The 17,054-nt window shown below is 34.1% G+C and overlaps 1 protein-coding gene and 1 non-coding gene across 8 annotated transcripts in view; one reads left to right on the forward strand and one right to left on the reverse strand.

Moving 5' to 3' along the window:
• LOC109546396 (liprin-alpha-1) overlaps positions 1-17,054 on the forward strand; it is a 112,780-nt gene that overhangs the window by 28,164 nt on the left and 67,562 nt on the right. The window lies entirely within an intron of this gene.
• On the reverse strand, positions 1,119-1,191 carry Trnaa-agc. The gene has a single exon. It is a non-coding gene; the product is annotated as a tRNA-Ala (tRNA).

The following is a 17,054-nucleotide window of genomic DNA, read 5'->3' on the forward strand; positions in this document are numbered from 1 at the left end:
AGTTGGTAACTACCACACGTTTATGATACACCCCGTATATTGGAAAGTAATTTTAAAATGTGGACCTTTTAAACATGAAAAACTTTCGTAGGACGTATTTTCTTGTAAAGTTCATATTTACTGAGATATCGCACTTTGACGCACTAATGAGCAACCCTGTATTTTACTAACACGTTGGTCTTCGTTTATTTCCTCCTCCGTTACGTCCAAATATTCAAATCCTTGTCCATTCTTATAGGTATTGTATACGATAGTAAAATCAAAAAATTAAAATGTAAAAACATAACATAAACAGTAATATAACCTTAAAAACCGTTTGACGGTTCAACGAAAAATCTCGACCAATGGCTGGGTAGAAGCAATACTCAAGCCACCGTCGACCGATACTTGAGCAAGCAAGGCTGTAAGCACTGGTTTGAGAATGAGAATCGTTTATAAATCGCAATCGAAGCCAAGTATCGTACTTGAGGCTCGACTCATGCTTGAGCAACGTTTATAAATACGGGCCTAAAATAGATACTCCGTAGTTTAATCCTGTTTAATTTAGGAGCAATGGAAAAAAAATCCTTTAAAAAATTTACTGATATCCTCCTTTGGGTAAGTTGTTGATGATGCGGCCAGATATTGCCCAAGAGCGTGTTCAGCAAGTTTTGTGAGCTTAGAACGTGTGTGGAAAGTGAAAGATTTCCGAGACGAATGTGTGTGTAAGCGACAGATAACGAACAAAATCAGGGCAGAAGAAGCGTGGGTTTGTCGACCTCACTCCAGGTTGTTCTTGTGGGCCCTTGATCTTTGCAGAATTAGCGGCAGAAAGGATGAAGGGTATGCATGAAAAGAATCATTAAAGAGTTAGAGACGTATTGTTGTTGGATTGCCTTTTAGGATGAATGTGCTGATAAATCACAATCTTCAACAGGGTGTCTCGGATTGTTTATTTGCTGTTTGTGATTTGGTGCTGCGCCTCTTTGATTTTGATTGAGTTACACTTCCTTTGTAAAATTTATGCAAAAGCAATTGAGACTATATAATCTAAAAAGGTGCGTACAGAGACTACTGGGTCCTCCGATATAGGCTCCTCACATTATCGACTTGCACTGATTAACCAAAAAAAAAAGTACTGGAGGCGCCGGGCATCGATCCCGGTACCTCTCGCATGCTAAGCGAGCGCTCTACCATCTGAGCTACGCCCCCTGATGATTTAAATGAAGTGGTCAAGAAATTTGGTGATCAAAATCCGTCCAAGTGATCTACTTTTTCGCAAAACTCAATGTCAGCAAAACCAGTCTATACGTAAGCGCACCGCCAGTCCAAGTTGGGTGCGGTCGTCTGATCGACTTTGCAACGCAATCACGGTTCTTCAATTCAAAGGAAGAGGTGCAGTGTAAACAACATATCGGTCACTTGATGAAACTGTCCCTAGTCGTCATAAACAAAATTTATTTTGATAAACCGATCAGTCTTTAGGCAGGATTATAAGAAAATTGATGTATCGGGGAGTTTCATCATCATATCAACTGTATAACCTTCAGGATTTGGTAATATCAAAAGACCCGAAATATAAAGTACATACCTCTTAATGGTTTAAATGCAGAGCGTTTAAGCCAACTAATTACGGTCTGCTTGATATTCACCGCAGAAGTTCCCAAAAGCATTTAATTTTACTTTGTTAAAGACACTATCTCTATTTTTGCGATATTACTTAAGCATATTTTACATCCATGGACAAATGATTGACATTTTCAAAGTAACTGCATACAATATCAAATACTGCGGAGCCAATTTCGTACGAATGAACTTGGACCGATTAGTTGGTTAAATCGTTTAGGATCTAAGATTTCCGACTGCTTCCGTGGAATATCAAACCATTTTTCTAGTGAGAATTATTACGTTTCCTTAAAGGGGAAGAAGTAGATCGAATATTACTTAGTTGTATTATAATGCTGGTTGGACTGCCTAACTGATTACAGAAACTAATGCGAAGTTAATAAAATCCTTGGCTTGGTCAATAATAGCATCTAAACTACTGCTTCTCGAACAAGGTTCAATATATCAATAGGACTAAAAGTAAAAGTAGGTATTTATTTCTTTGAATGCACATTTTGTCTAGAAAACTTAATGTAAATATGTGTTACATATTTGGGTACATACCCCATCATTATAGACGTGTTTTTACCAAACATTAACCCGAGTTAACATATCTGTCTTCATCATCTTTACTCCGGAGTTTTAAATGTCCCCATCTACCAGCTAAACAGTTGAGCTTCGTGCCCTGGGCTACTCAAGATGCGTTTTTTCATCAGTAGAAACTTTGGGATATACTTGACATAAGAAAGGGGGATAATTGGTCTATTCCAGATTTATGCACTTTACGATGGTGGGAGCCCTTTTGGCACGTGCGCCTGGATGCGTCGGGGTGCCGTGGACACTCTTTCACAGCAAGTCGCCGTTAAACGACGACGCCGAACGGACGTGAGTTTCTAAACTACGATTGCGAAATCTCTATGAGTTTGACGCGCGTATTTACATCGACAATGTCCGGATCAGCTAACGTCCGGAGTTAGACCGAATGTGACACACAGTGTTTCAGACAGTATCAATAGTTATTATGATTGAAATGTTCGTAAAAGACATGTGAGGTCAAGGTAGATTTTCATGTGCAACTTCATCTTGAATTTTGACAAAACATGCTAAATGATTTTAATTTCTGTAGACCGGGAAGTTGTTTATTAGTTTTCCACTTGCCACTGTTGTTACTTGGCCAAAGTGATATATTGCTTTCGATAATAGGAAGTTGAACGTTATTTTCTAGTGGACTAGACTTCGGAAACCTTTTGATAATATTCCAATTTCCGTTTATTATCGGCTAATGTTACTGATGTTGCTTGAACTATACTCGATGTTGAAGTTTCGCATCAAGATCAAGTTAAGTTGATCCTACCCTTGAAGCACTCAATAGTTTTGCTTTTGGTTGTCCATCTCCAATTCGAAAACCACTAACCTAAGTAATTATAAATGAACCTCGTGTATTTGAGTTTAGACAACGCATTTGCAGACATTTTCAACATTGATTAGTCCAAGTGTGCTTAGCTCATTTTTCTACTTTAGAATCATCCCATGATCTTGTCATATTGAATAGACTTTGTTAGGGATGGTTTTCTTTTCCTAACTTGTAGCAGTGTTTTTCTTTTCATATTTGTAGAATCTTTGCTAACTGAACATTTTTTCATACCCAAAGTTTCGCTCATTATTGTCTACTTGAAATTAGAATTCCTTGTAGATGCAAAGTCTAAAATATGCCAGGCATGAGATCAACGTTACAATAAATTCGTATAGTTGTGTGGTTCCTAGTGTGTATACACTAGGAACCTGGGAAAATAAAATTCTTTGAAGTTTTTTTCCTTCCTTGAATTTTTGAATTCAAATTTATAGTGAAGAAAAATATTGTACGTTTGTATTGGTAAGCTTAAAAATGAACAACAAACAAAAGTATGATAGTAGAAGTTGATGCAAGACAATGTCTGGTAGACAATCATATTTTTAGTTACTTATTTACTTATTGTGTTTTTTTTTATGTAAGCGATAATTTGCAAAACGGTTTTCTTGTCATCTTAAATACGTTGTTATTTTTCGTCGTTGCTTAAGGTACTAAACAGGGTGATTGATGATTGGTGTGCATGAGCTCGAAATAGTTACAGACATTATTTTGGAATCTTTGTCAAGTTTTTGGGAAATTTGCATTGGAAATATTATATTTTCTGGTTATATAGCAGATTGAAGATATTTTTTATTTACGTCATCTAAATTTAACAGTTTGTGGGAAATTGAACTAAAAAATAGCAATTTTATTTCTGCATGAAAATATATTGGTATACCAGATATGTTTACACCACAGATTTAGATTTGATTACAAAAACTACATTTTAAACTGAATCAAGCTGCTGATCAAAGCTGCAATTTTGATGAGTTTGGGATGTACGGGTAAAAACGGGTTATACCAGTATCGCCAAATAATCAAAAAATTGCAAATTCACTTTTCTCATACATTTGTTTCCATCCTTATATTAACGATTGGAAATATTTTCCCAAAAACATTAATCATTCTGATTCAATTTGAAATATTTATTTCGAAAGTACCTCTTGTACATTTGCAAAAACACGATTTAAACCTGAACGTGAACATTTTATGAACAGTATTTTTGTAGGGTGATTCTAGTAAATTTAATATTTTATTCTTTTTGAGGTTTTGGTAAGAACATTTTTGATTGAACGGAATATTTGTGTAATGAAATATTTTGAAACATTTTTTATTGAATATACTTCAATGCGTGCAGAACTTCAATGGGTAACAAATGGGTCCTAGTGTCGTTTTTTCAAGCTCATAAACTGGAATACAAAATTGCGTGATCAAATAGTATATGAACGTGTAGATATCAAAATTCAAAACTGTAGGTTTAACTATTTTTGCGTAACTGTTTTGAGAATTGATTACATTTGAAGGAGATCTTCAATCCAAATACTTATTGCAAATTCCACAATTACCATTGTCTTCGGAGCGCTGACTTGAAGATAATTCTCAGAACTGAATCAAGGAAAAATATGTGTTCATTAGGTATGTTTTTCAACTAAAAAAACCATACGTTTCGACATGGTCCAAAGCCAATGTAGAAAGTCCTGATCCATTTAGTGCTCGTATTTTGTATGTATGGATAAGTGCATGGGCGTCTTTATGCAAAACAACTTCCCATAATCGTATACACATTACTAAATTTATATCTTAACCTTATTTGCAACACTATTATTATAAATTTACCTGATATGCTAATGATTTTACGATGTACTTCACATCATTAATCATTTCTGATAGTCGATGGTTTACGGGTAAGACGTTTATTTCTCAGCTTTAGGGCGGGGCCTACTCTAACAATATATAGCAAAGTTGACACTGAAGTTATTATCGAAAGCTCTCTCGAGACTGAATGGTTTCAGCCATTGTTTTCCGCATTATGACCTAACCCCATATGCCATTAATCACATTGTTAAAGTCGATGTCTATATCGATAACTCTGATTTAAAAATGAGCTGTAAGTCATGCAATTATTTTCATTAGGTTGAGGAGGTAGTTGAATTTTGGATTAATCATGTGGGCGTTGCAACAACATTTTGTTGCAAGCATCGTTTAGGTGGTAAGATTTTTTATTAAAATTATAATATAAAAAATGTTGCATTGCAAAGCAGTTTCGCGACTAAAACAAAACGTTACTTTGCTATAGACCGACTAACGCTAACAACTTGAATTTTATTTTTACATCAAATGATTTATTGTTATCAATGTGTACTACTAACTCAATTCATGTTTGTATTTCCGCCATGTCCCTTTTTCCTGTTGAGTGTTTTTTTGTTCGATTTTGTTTCGGCATTTATCGAAAGGACACAGTCAATTTTATCATGAAATATTAAGGGGAGTCCATATCAACATAAACATGTATTTTTGCGACCATAAAAGTATCGTTTTTCGGAATAACTTAGGATGATGATGGCGGGCTATATATCAGTGTTTTCGTAAGTCAGTTTCTCGAAGATATATTATGGCGGTCGCGCTGTCTTCGGACGGCAAACATATCGGAACCTGATGTTTTGACAGTTATGCGGACAATAAACTAATCGTTGGTTTAAGACGAAGCATTGTTTAATAAATACCTTCCGAATCGAGTTAAGTATTTATGTAATTTCTGTTTATACAGTAGCATTTACTTTTACTTGCGTGCTTAACTGATACACGGCACTTATTAAAAACTCGGTATTTGGCAATAATCAAGATACAGCTGGAAAATGCCCAGGAAATGATGGCAAGAATTTTTGTTCAAAATTTCGAATGCAGAAAGGCATATTTTAGGGACACGCTGACAGGGTAGGAATCTAATTTTACGCTTCGCTGCATTTTTCTGATAAAACCTGTTTGGACCCTTAAATTTGGCTGAAATCAGGCTTATAATACGACCCCTTGAGTCCAGGCCAAACGCAAAGGATTATTTTTGCGTTACTGTCCAAACCATATACAACTCTTGCGTGTTTGTATTTGTGCGTGAATAAAAGTATAATAAAGTTGACAGACGTTGTTCATTACCGTTAGATCTAAACAATTCGATCGTCCACTCTTTAGTCCTGCTGACTGCTCCCAAGCCCCGTGAACTGTTGAGTACGTCCTAACTTGCAATGAATTGCATACATATAAAAGGATCTGGTCTGTGGAACTGAACTTTGATATGATTTTCAAATGACAAAAAAAGTAATCTGAAGCGGAGAAATGTTATATCAATGTTTAGCTTTCTAAGGGAAAAAAATGTTCGAAATCCGAAGCCTTCTGTGAGTACCCACCTAATTAAATTAAAAAATAAAGAAGTAAATAGGAAATAGCTGATTATGCATTTACAACGGCAAATTTGATATTAATTACATATTTACGGGTTGATGCAAGTACAAATGCACCTACTTTCAGGTTTTTGAGTACTTAGAGAATTTAAATACTAACATTTACACAACTGTGCTTTAAGCAAGTTTAACATTCTTCTAACTAATGAACCCATACACATTTATTTTTGTTTATTAAGTTGATAAACATAAATATGTAGCAAGTTATATACATTTTAATAGCAAACAGAACTCTATGGAACTTGGAGATTTATCAATAAACCACCATTGTATTTAATATACAGTTATTATTTCATTGATTTTTAGAATATTCTGATCAAATGACTTCCAACATTGGTGTTTCCAGGTGTTGCCCTAAAACTTCTAGCCGGTTTTTTCTCACAAGGAAAATTCTTTAAGGTTGATTTATCAGCTTTATTCTAATAAACTCAGCTTGCCATAGACTAGCAATGAAATCACTTCACTAGTTTAAACTGTTTTTACTTCCATGAACTAAAGCCAAAATTGAAACGACAGAATTAAGCCACTAGCTTGATCGGATTAAAGTGTGAGATTTTCCTTAACAAGCGTGTCAGTTTGAATGAAACGTTACAACGGATTTTCGAGAAAAGTGTTTAAAGGATGTTACTGTGACTTTGGTCCTGATTTATCGCCAAAATAGCGAGAGGAAATGGGCAGTTTTATTAAGGCTGAGTGTTTTTTTTCTTCAAATAATGGCCACAAAGCAAGTATTTAGCTAAATTTTAGATGACTTAATTTATACCATTGATATATTTGCTAAACGATCCAATTTCCCCTTTTACTAAATAAGATCCATTATTGACAGAGGCCTAATGTAGTGTTCGCTTCTTTTTATTTAATCAGCCAGTCTCGTTATATCATATTCTCATATCGACTGGATGTAATTTAATTAACGCGTTTCCTTCATTCGATGAAAACGCTCTACGCCTTTATTCTATTAAGGATAACCACTAACCAACAATCGATTTTTTATCTCGTTTACACATTAATTCCAACCGAACGGATATCAGTTGCCAGGCGAGGAGTTTTTGGACTTGGCAACCCTTAAAATAGATAGAATTAATAACTATAAGTTGTATAAGTTGTCCAACAAGTCATAGTATCCCAGCTCGTGCTCCAATACGATTTTTTCTAAAACATTTCTCGTTACAATGGAATTGAAACAGTGGGTTTTCCTGTATGCTACAAATTGAAGCTGCGCTTCAACAGGAACTGCTTGTCGTAATATATCATCCTCCCTTGTGCTAAGAAATTGCATATACCGTATATGCAAAATGGATCTAACTAAAACTGAAGCGTTAGAGGCGTAGCCGGTTTATCGAATTAAATTACCATAACTGAGTTTTTAAATATTGTGCTTAATGAACGTCATAGATTCGTACACGTAGCTGATGAGAATTTTAGGCGGGGAATTTTGCACTAATTTGCCAGCAGTGTATTAATCTTTCTGTTACCCAATTATACTATGGAATTTATGAACAAACGAAAGGTGATTTAGCACGTAATTGCACAAAACTTACTTTATTTAAGTTAAACGCATAACATTAACCTTTTAATTTAATGCGAGTCTATTTATCGCTACTCAATTGACTGCATTATTACATATACATGCTTTATCTCCAATGTTATATTATTTTTAAATAAACATCTTTATTTTGTTCCATGCTTCCTAGAATAAAATACAAATTGAACTTCATTTTCGACACTGAAATTATTTGTTACCCATTTGAGAATGCATGAATAAATAAAAATCTATATCTGCAACGATGAAAGGATTTCATGTGTGATACTAGGCTATAAGAGTCCTATAAATCCCTTCAATAATATCATTTTTACATAACTTCATACCAGCATTCTTAGACAAGTTAGCTTAGAAATTTTTGCCTGAGTTCTCTCTTAAATAACTACAGAAATGCACGGTATTTATTTAATTGATTTAACTTAATTCAACTAGAAGCTGTTCACAAATAATCTAGCCTGATGTAGTGGAAATATTACTGTGAAAACGTCGGTTCTAACGCGTTTCAATTTAAATACAAGCTCGTCACTATGAATTAACAACCAACCAACCTATTACCACGCGAATATACGTACAGATCGAAACAAAATGTTGATGACTGTCCAAACGGTAATATCATCTAGATATGCCCGACAATGCTTCACACAATGTGAAATTACTCACCAATTGAAAATATTTAGTTTCAAAACTGTTTTTTGTCATTATTTTCGGTCATAATTCAGGCTTTTTTATGAACTGAGAAAGTGTTCGCAACTCGTGTTTTTGAAATTATTAATCATCAACAATCTAGCAGTTGTTAATGTCTTAATCAGGTATTTTTTGAATTTGGCGTTAAACGTTCTTTGAAGTATAACCATTTACCGAAGTATAAAGTGTATTGAGTTTCGAATTACAATGCCCTACTTTTGAAAGAATTCGAGTGAGTCGACAGGATGATAAAACCGATATTGTGCAGTACACTGTGTCCACGGTAAAGAGCATGAGAACAACGGAATAGGAGATATTTTTCCTCCTTGAAATATTTCGGAAAGAACGCAATGCGTTCTTGAACATCATTTTTTCAATCCCGTTTTAAAACAGTATACAGAATACATTAGAACTATCATCAATAGTTTGGAATCCAATATTAGACCCCAAAGTTCACGCTGAGAGTTCATCCAAAGAATACCTGAAATATCTTTGTCGCTCAGCTTAATACACTTCACTGTTTAGCTTTCTTTTCCACTTCACTGTTTAGCTGTAAAGCTTTTATTTTTGTGGTCACTTATTTGGAGTTCTTGCCGTTTGAAAATCAGATTAGATTTTTACAAAGCGTACATTTGCTTACAGCCCAAGAGAGCAAATGAAAAAGTTAAGAAATTACGGTTCTTTCTAAATTTTTCATGAGTGACTGACGTGGGTACAGTTTTGTTAGTTGTTTTAATTGAGCAACTTTTCTATTTAGTCAATTCCGCGCATTCAATTATTTTCGATTTGAAATAACTGCCACATATTCTTGTTCGGCAACTTCGAAAACTCTTGAAATACTCTATTTTCTTAGCTCTAAAGCCGATATCAGTGGCAGTGCAGACAACTGCAAACCTCCAAGCTAAATAATTTGTATCGCACCCCGGAAATCTTGCGGAAATGAAATTCGCCATAAACTGACTTATAGAACCGATGCGGCCGTCGAGTTTGTTCTTTTTCATTCCAACTTTTTAATAAATTTTGCATTTTATTAAATTTTGCCATGAATTTTTATTATGTCCGGGCGGCGCAAAAGTAATTTCTGGTTTGGCGGCGTTAGGATTCCAGATTTTATGGAACATTTTTAAAATATTCTTCCACAGCGGACTTCATACCATCCCACTATTTCTCACCGTTATGATTGTAATTTATATTCTTAAACACTGTATGTTAATAATTGAACTTCATAATTTTTTTCAATCCGCTAGAATGCGACATAGCACGTCATATAAAATAAAGTAAAATAAATGAATAAAGTATTAGATTTTAGAGTTGGAACAGCAATTTTGCTGCAACTTAATTAAATTAATTAGAAACAATTTTTGACTCAGCCAATCAGTGTTTTAGTTTTCCAATATTTAAGTGGAATTCACACTGAAAAGGAAAAACCTCAGAAAACTTTAGAATATGCGGCTATGACTATCCAAAGTTTTCATTTGTTTGTACCGAGTCTCTGGCAAGTGTAAATTAGCGCAGCCTTTGTAATAAACTTTCTGCTCTATCGACTTGTTTTAAAACATTCAGGTGGATATCAAAGCAAGTGTATGAAAATATTGCATTTAGCATATTTTGTTTATTTGAGATGATTTTGCACTATATAAAAAACGCAGTGGCTCCGTCGTAAACCAGACATTAGTGCAGTAACTGAAGTCAGTGAAGCAAACATGTTTTTTTCCTTGAACAACAATCTTAATCAAAATAACAACCCGACTATCGGCAATATAAACAACAATAACGTCCTCAATGGCAACAATCCGTTCCATAATTCATTACCGACACCGTCCCCATCCGCATCGCCCAGTACTCCAGGCCCTGGTGGAGGTCCTAATGGAAATGGATACCGATTGCTTTCTGCACAAGGAATGGAAACGCTGCAAGCGTTTTTACGAGAACATGGAAATGAGTGTATTAAGCAGTTCGTCAAGGTAAGACAATGGCAAGATAATACATATAATAAACAAGAAGGATATTTTATATTTCCACTGAGTAACACCAAGTTGCCAGAGAAGGCGATAAGAGGAAGAACTTCACATGCAATGGAAGCTTACACTTGGGCTCTACTGTTAGACTTTTAAGGAAATATTTTATTCAGTCAGTTGCTTTGCACTTTTTGCACAGGTTTAATTAAGTTTCATTGCAAAATTGTGTAGTAAAAGTCACCTGCTCCTGTGACTTGTGCTGAAAAAACGCTTGTGCTGTGAAAAAATATGGTCTTCATTATTCATCTGGAAAGTTTTGATCACACCAACTTTTATTCGAAACTTCACAGCATCGAACTAGATAAGCTTTCGTGTTACAATTTCATTATTCTAAAAGTAGGTGCGTAACTTGCAGACTACGTAAAATGGTTATTACATTGCCCTTTAGTGTTCTCAGATAATGTAGAGTACGTAGATAATTTATGTGACTATCCAGATGAATATCAAACGTATACATCAAAAATGTATGCGTTTGTCTGAACAACATCGAGAATGTATTATTATCTAAAAATTTTCAAATGCTGTTTGTTTATTTTTACTTAAATCTCCGGTTGAGATTTTCATTTCACAACGAAGTTCTATTGAAATGAACCAAGAATAAATAAATGACAAACTTTGTAGAAGTGAATCAAATTTTCAATGTGGTGAGCGATAAATCTACATTGGTCGCCGAACAAAGCGAGTCTATTACCAAATCCAATTACCTTTATTCGATATCATTAATTACTTTTGTGTACCCATTTGTCGATAATGAAAGTTTGAATGGTTCTTTAAGCGTCTTTCAAAATCGAGAGGGTCGAATGCTGTGGAGGAAATTCATCATCATTTCATGTGACATAGATTGGAAATAAAGATTTTATTTTAGCATTCACTTTAACTCCTTCAATGGAACACCGATTATAATATTTATACGTGGCTTTCCTGACAATATTGACAAAAGCTGCATTTATCAATAAAATACTCTAGGACGTCAATTAAGCTCTTTTTGTTCAAGTTTGACTGCATTAAATTTTAATAATATTTACGATATACGTCGAACAGAATTTACGGTTCGAAAGAAAGCCTTGGCGCATATATTTCTGAGTAGTGTAATGTGTCTTCCTAAATTTCAAATTTTCTCCATAGATCGCTTCTCAAAGTTGGTCGAAGTATGAGAGGTAGACGCGGTTTTTCCGTCCCATAAAATAGTGAGGTAAATCTACTGGAACCCAAACGAGACAGGAATTCCATCGGAGTTTTTTCCTTCCACTGGTTTAGTTGGAAAATGTGGGATTCTCTTTTAGCGAGATTATACCGGAGCTAATATGTTCAGATGTATTTTCCGTGTTATTTGTTTAGGTTTTCCTGCAGTTAATGGATTTTTAAATGCAATCAATCCTCTTATAATTTTGCAAATATTTATCAATGATTGACTTTTGTCATGTTTACTGTGTGTAAAATACGCACGATATGGAAATAATTCTGTTAGAGCGGCTTTGTTCGAATCGAGTGATAATTGAGCACGAGGATTAAACAGTCTGGTTCCATTGTATTCGAGTTAAATCTTGCCGTTCAACTTTGCAGAGTATTAAAACTTGTCGGAAAATCACTAACTTTCCGGCTAATTTCAAATAGTTTTATGAAGGGCCGACTACCATTCAAGTGTTCTTAACTGGCTTTTGCCACTTTGTCCGGAAAACAATCTAGACGTTAATTGGAATGTTGTATACTTATCAGATGAGGCATCACAAAATGACTTAGTTTATTACTCTTCATTGGTCTGTTCGATGGAAAAATAGTTCACGTTTAGCAACATTTAAAGTCTATAAATTACGTATCTTTTACTTATGATTAGTGATACTATCATGAAGTCAATGATGTTATTAGTGCTTTTTAAGTTTTTATGTAGATGAAATGTGTAACAATGAAGTCAAAACCAAAGTAAAAAAACTTCGATTGTATATTTTAAATCGAATACCGATACATAAATGTATTCCGTTTGGAAACCGAAGTTATTTAAATAGAATCTAATTAACATTGAACTTAGTTCACGTATTGCAAAAGTAGACCACGATAAACGAAGTCTTCATCAGCAAATTTATTGCTTTGATTGATGAAGCCGAACTTACTATCGGTAATGCGCCGTTCGGTTTAACTTGTTGAATCCATCAATGTTTCAATTTCCATTTATGTTCTAATTTTATGCATTTTTGGCCTGCCCTGTTTTTAACGTTGGCATTGTTTGAGGCTTATGTGAAAATTGCGATTTAAAAGTCAGAGGATGTTATTGGCTACGTTCTAACTCTTTATTTATACGCCATGAATCGTATCTCATTCTCAATTTTATAGTATTTTAAGTGAAGAAGATATATTTGTTGAAAGTAGGTCTGATGAAGCTTAGATAAGCTTTCTTTTATCCAAGCTTTCTTTATTGGAGTTTAACAAAATTGATGTCAGGTGAGTTTAGCTGATAAATCCCCAGATGGTATTTCGATTTTTATCCAAAAACTGTATAGCCGTAAAATAGTCCATTAAACCATGTTATGGCCAATAGGTGCCATAAAAGAAAAGGCTGTTAAGTAAACGAGACCAATTTCTTAAATTTTATATTTTATACATGTTCCAAGACTTCCTCAGTCAATATAGTGTCTAATAAAATGACTGCTCGTTCGAATGGTAGTCGGACGCTAAATATAGTGGCTCTGATAGATTTACTATTGACGCGTAACATTATTTTCCAGTTGCTTACAGTTTACTCGATAACTTCTTGTTTTTTAGCCGACACTCCCAGGTCGTGGACTTTCAGATGTCTTCATCTATTAGGGTTTAATTGCAGCGCGAATTTTAAAACGAACAAAATGTATTTTAAAATCACTGAAATGATCCATTCAGCTGGATTTAAAATGCTTTAAACATGATGTCCGAATTAAAATTGTAAATGTCGGTATTATTAAATTGACATGCAAGGTCGCATTTGGGGCAAACGGGAAAATATTTAAAATAGTAGGTACTTTATGCAGTTTTTCATATTGGGCCTACGGGCAAAATTCTACGCTATGCTAAACCCAACATAATTTTGTTGTAATTTAAATACATAGTATTAACAGCGATTATTGCTCCGATTAACTTTTCATATCTGGACGTATAGGGTATTTTCCAAAAATAATGCGCAATTGGGAGAATTTGATTTGTTCTATAAAAAAACCAACGTACCCCCTGTTTGTGTTATAAGCTTATCCTAAAACCGAGCAATGGATATGTATATTTCTATACTATATTTCTATATATATTACGTGCATGTTTGACTAAAAAAAAAACATGGCAACACTTTATAGCAAATCTAGATGAGTCAATTAAGCTGGAAACCTAAAACAAAACACGAAGGAAATTGCCGCGCAGCTTTTATATCGAAGCCTTAATACGATTTTATGTCTCCGGAAACTAGGACAATAAAAAAACAATGATCCATTTAAACCTATTTTCCGATAGCAGCAAGCTAGACTAGGATGCGGGTTTTGCCTCCTAATTCCTCTACAGATTTCTCGACAATTACATTAGCGATCACGACCACCGAGAGTTGCAATAAGACTTAAAGTACATCAGTGTCGTCGTTCTTCGAGCTGGCACCCGTTCAGGAAGTTCGTCTTTGCATTGCAAATTGGTTCGCCAGATGCTGTTATGTATTTTAAACAAACTGACACGTTGCCTATTGGGATTTTCTTGTTGAGCAAATTGTTTCACCACCCGGAGCATTATTCTGATCTTTCTGGTATTTCTTTATCCATATGTTTATGCAAATTATTCTTTTTTTACTCGTGGTTCTCCTCACAAAGCATCCATTAATGTGATGCATTGTTTCACTATTGTCTATTTTACTTGTGGAGTTCCCAACGGAACATCGATTAATATCCTTAATTGTCTCATTAATTCATCTATATTCAAATCGTCAATAGTTTCATAAATTTTTGCGCTCTTGATATTTTTCGGTTGTTTCTAATTTATAAACTAGGAAACGTTTTCAAATGCTTTTATCATGTCAAAATTAATTAAATTTCCTTCCAGCATCTTGTATCAATAATTTTGTAAAATCTTCAATTATTTTATGCCTCTGAAATTACCGTATAAAATGAAGAAAACATTTTGTAGTCTTCTTGGATCAACCATGCAAGAATTCGTTTGATACCTAAATTTAAAATGTAAATCATGGATCCATCTGAAACTTCATCGTAAACTATAAGCAACAGTCCATTCGCTTCATTTATATTTATTTTTTTATCTTATATTTAAAGTGTTTGATTTAATCAAGTTGATTATGTTCTCGTGTTGAGGTTTTTCGAACAATGTATTCGAAGGAACCGTACTCTCTTAAGCGCAAGCTGAAGCTTGTATTGCACAATTGGGTCTAACTCAGTTCTAAGACATGAATGAATTGACAGAATCCACAGGTATTTTAATAAGGATGATAAAACGATAGTTTATGGGATGCGCATAAATTAGGCACAACAATGCAAATAAAATCTGAAGAATGTACAAAAATGCTTGTATAGTTATACATTTATTTTACTGCCAATTTTATTCTTTTCGTGTCTATTTATTGAAAATTTGAAGAAAACAGTTAAAAATAAATATATGGGTTCTAGTAAACGAAACATCTTCATGAAAACGACAACATTTACGAAAATGTATGTATTTGCTGACATTGCAGTACAGTTGTCTCCTACATTTTCATTTATATCTTTTTGATGCCATAGATTATTAAGGATCTGCAGACGTTTGCAGAATTTAATTTTACCTATTTTGGTGTTTTCTAAATAAATAATTCAAATTCTAAACGAATAACTCAAATTCTAAATAAATAATTCATGGGCTTGTTAAACAAGCCCATGACTTCCAATATGACTTTAAGCTTACCTAACACAACTGCTCCAAATATTTTTCCATTTACCCGACTCTATCTATTTTATCTTGTATTGTCCAGTTTTCTGTCATTTTGCCTTGTGCATCTTTTATCACATTGTTGACAAAGGTTTCTATCCACATCTCAGGAGTGCTCAAAACCTCATCATTATTCTTTAACCTGATAACGTTAAGTGGGATCATTCTCGAACTGGGCGAGGGTTGTCTGATGAAGTTGAAGACTGCATTTAATTTCTTTTGTATAATTTGTTAAATGGGATATTAATGAACGCGTTCACGGGATTTATTCATGTGGGAGTATTTTAACAGATTTTAGTCGACTTTAGTCATATTTCAGAAGAAAGTAAGGAACCTTGTTTGATAAGTAAATTTTTTATAGAAGTGTGCTAATACATCATCGTTTGATATCTTTGTTTGCAACTGTTTGGTCCTTAGTAGTTTTTGTCATTAAAAGCATATACTGTCATGTTATACATAATATCATCAGGTGCACATTTTCTCGCCGAAATGTTTCTATTGTTACAATAATTCCTTCCAATTTGCGCAAATAAAAATTTTGCCAAGAAAATACCAACCGAATGGCAGTAATTTTTATATCAGCCGTTTATAAAAGCTTGTCTTGTTCGGAATTGCCAAAGTCAACAAACTTGATTGAAACCAGGGGTGTAAAAGGAAGTAAATTTATTTTCTTTCAACTTTTGACCTTCAATGACCAGTTCACAAGAAGAACAAATACTAAAACAACTTCATTAAAGCAATAAACAATAAGAGAAATAATTTGAAGGAAGCGGTATGCCCATCATTTTGATTCTATTCAGAGAAGTTCATAAACGTCCAGACTGTTCCAGACTCCTAGCTAATCGTCTATATGGTCGCTATAGTAGTTTAGTTTCTATTTTCCGATTCAATTTCATTACTGTTTTGTGATGCGTTATAATGTTCTCGGAATCAATACGGTAACTGCTCGGACTCAATTCGGTATCAAAATAATTTCAAATGAATTAAATGGAAAAACGAAATATTACTTTAATAAGGATATATAACTTTATGTATACGTCTTTCCATTTCAGTTTTCAGAATGTTTGGCCTCCAACCATTTTTCCATCTGACAGTGAAAGCCTAAATTATTCCTCGCTTATTATTAATAATTTATGGGAATATTTCTGGATCTAGATAGCTTGACGTCCCCTTCAGACTTACAACCAGAGTCAGTGTTTCTGATTGTATCTCTTGGCACCCCACTATTAAACCGACGGGAACCTTCTAGTTTCAGCCTTTAATTTAAACAAAATATTTACAGTTTATGTTCGAATTGCAAGTGTCTGCATATTAATGAAGTTCTAGCAATGTGCTTTAGTGGTCCAAGATCTACAATTGTTTAAAGGAGTTTATCTAGGATTTTATGGATTCGAACTATACTCACATATATCCGCGTGTTCCCTACAGCAAAATAAATGTTTTTCTGCTGTTGCTAAAGCTTATGG

This window comes from Dendroctonus ponderosae, unplaced genomic scaffold (assembly GCF_020466585.1).
Source record: "Dendroctonus ponderosae isolate FM_Combo_2020 unplaced genomic scaffold, Dpon_F_20191213v2 Dpon_F_20191213_1, whole genome shotgun sequence".
Lineage (NCBI taxonomy): Eukaryota > Metazoa > Arthropoda > Insecta > Coleoptera > Curculionidae > Dendroctonus > Dendroctonus ponderosae.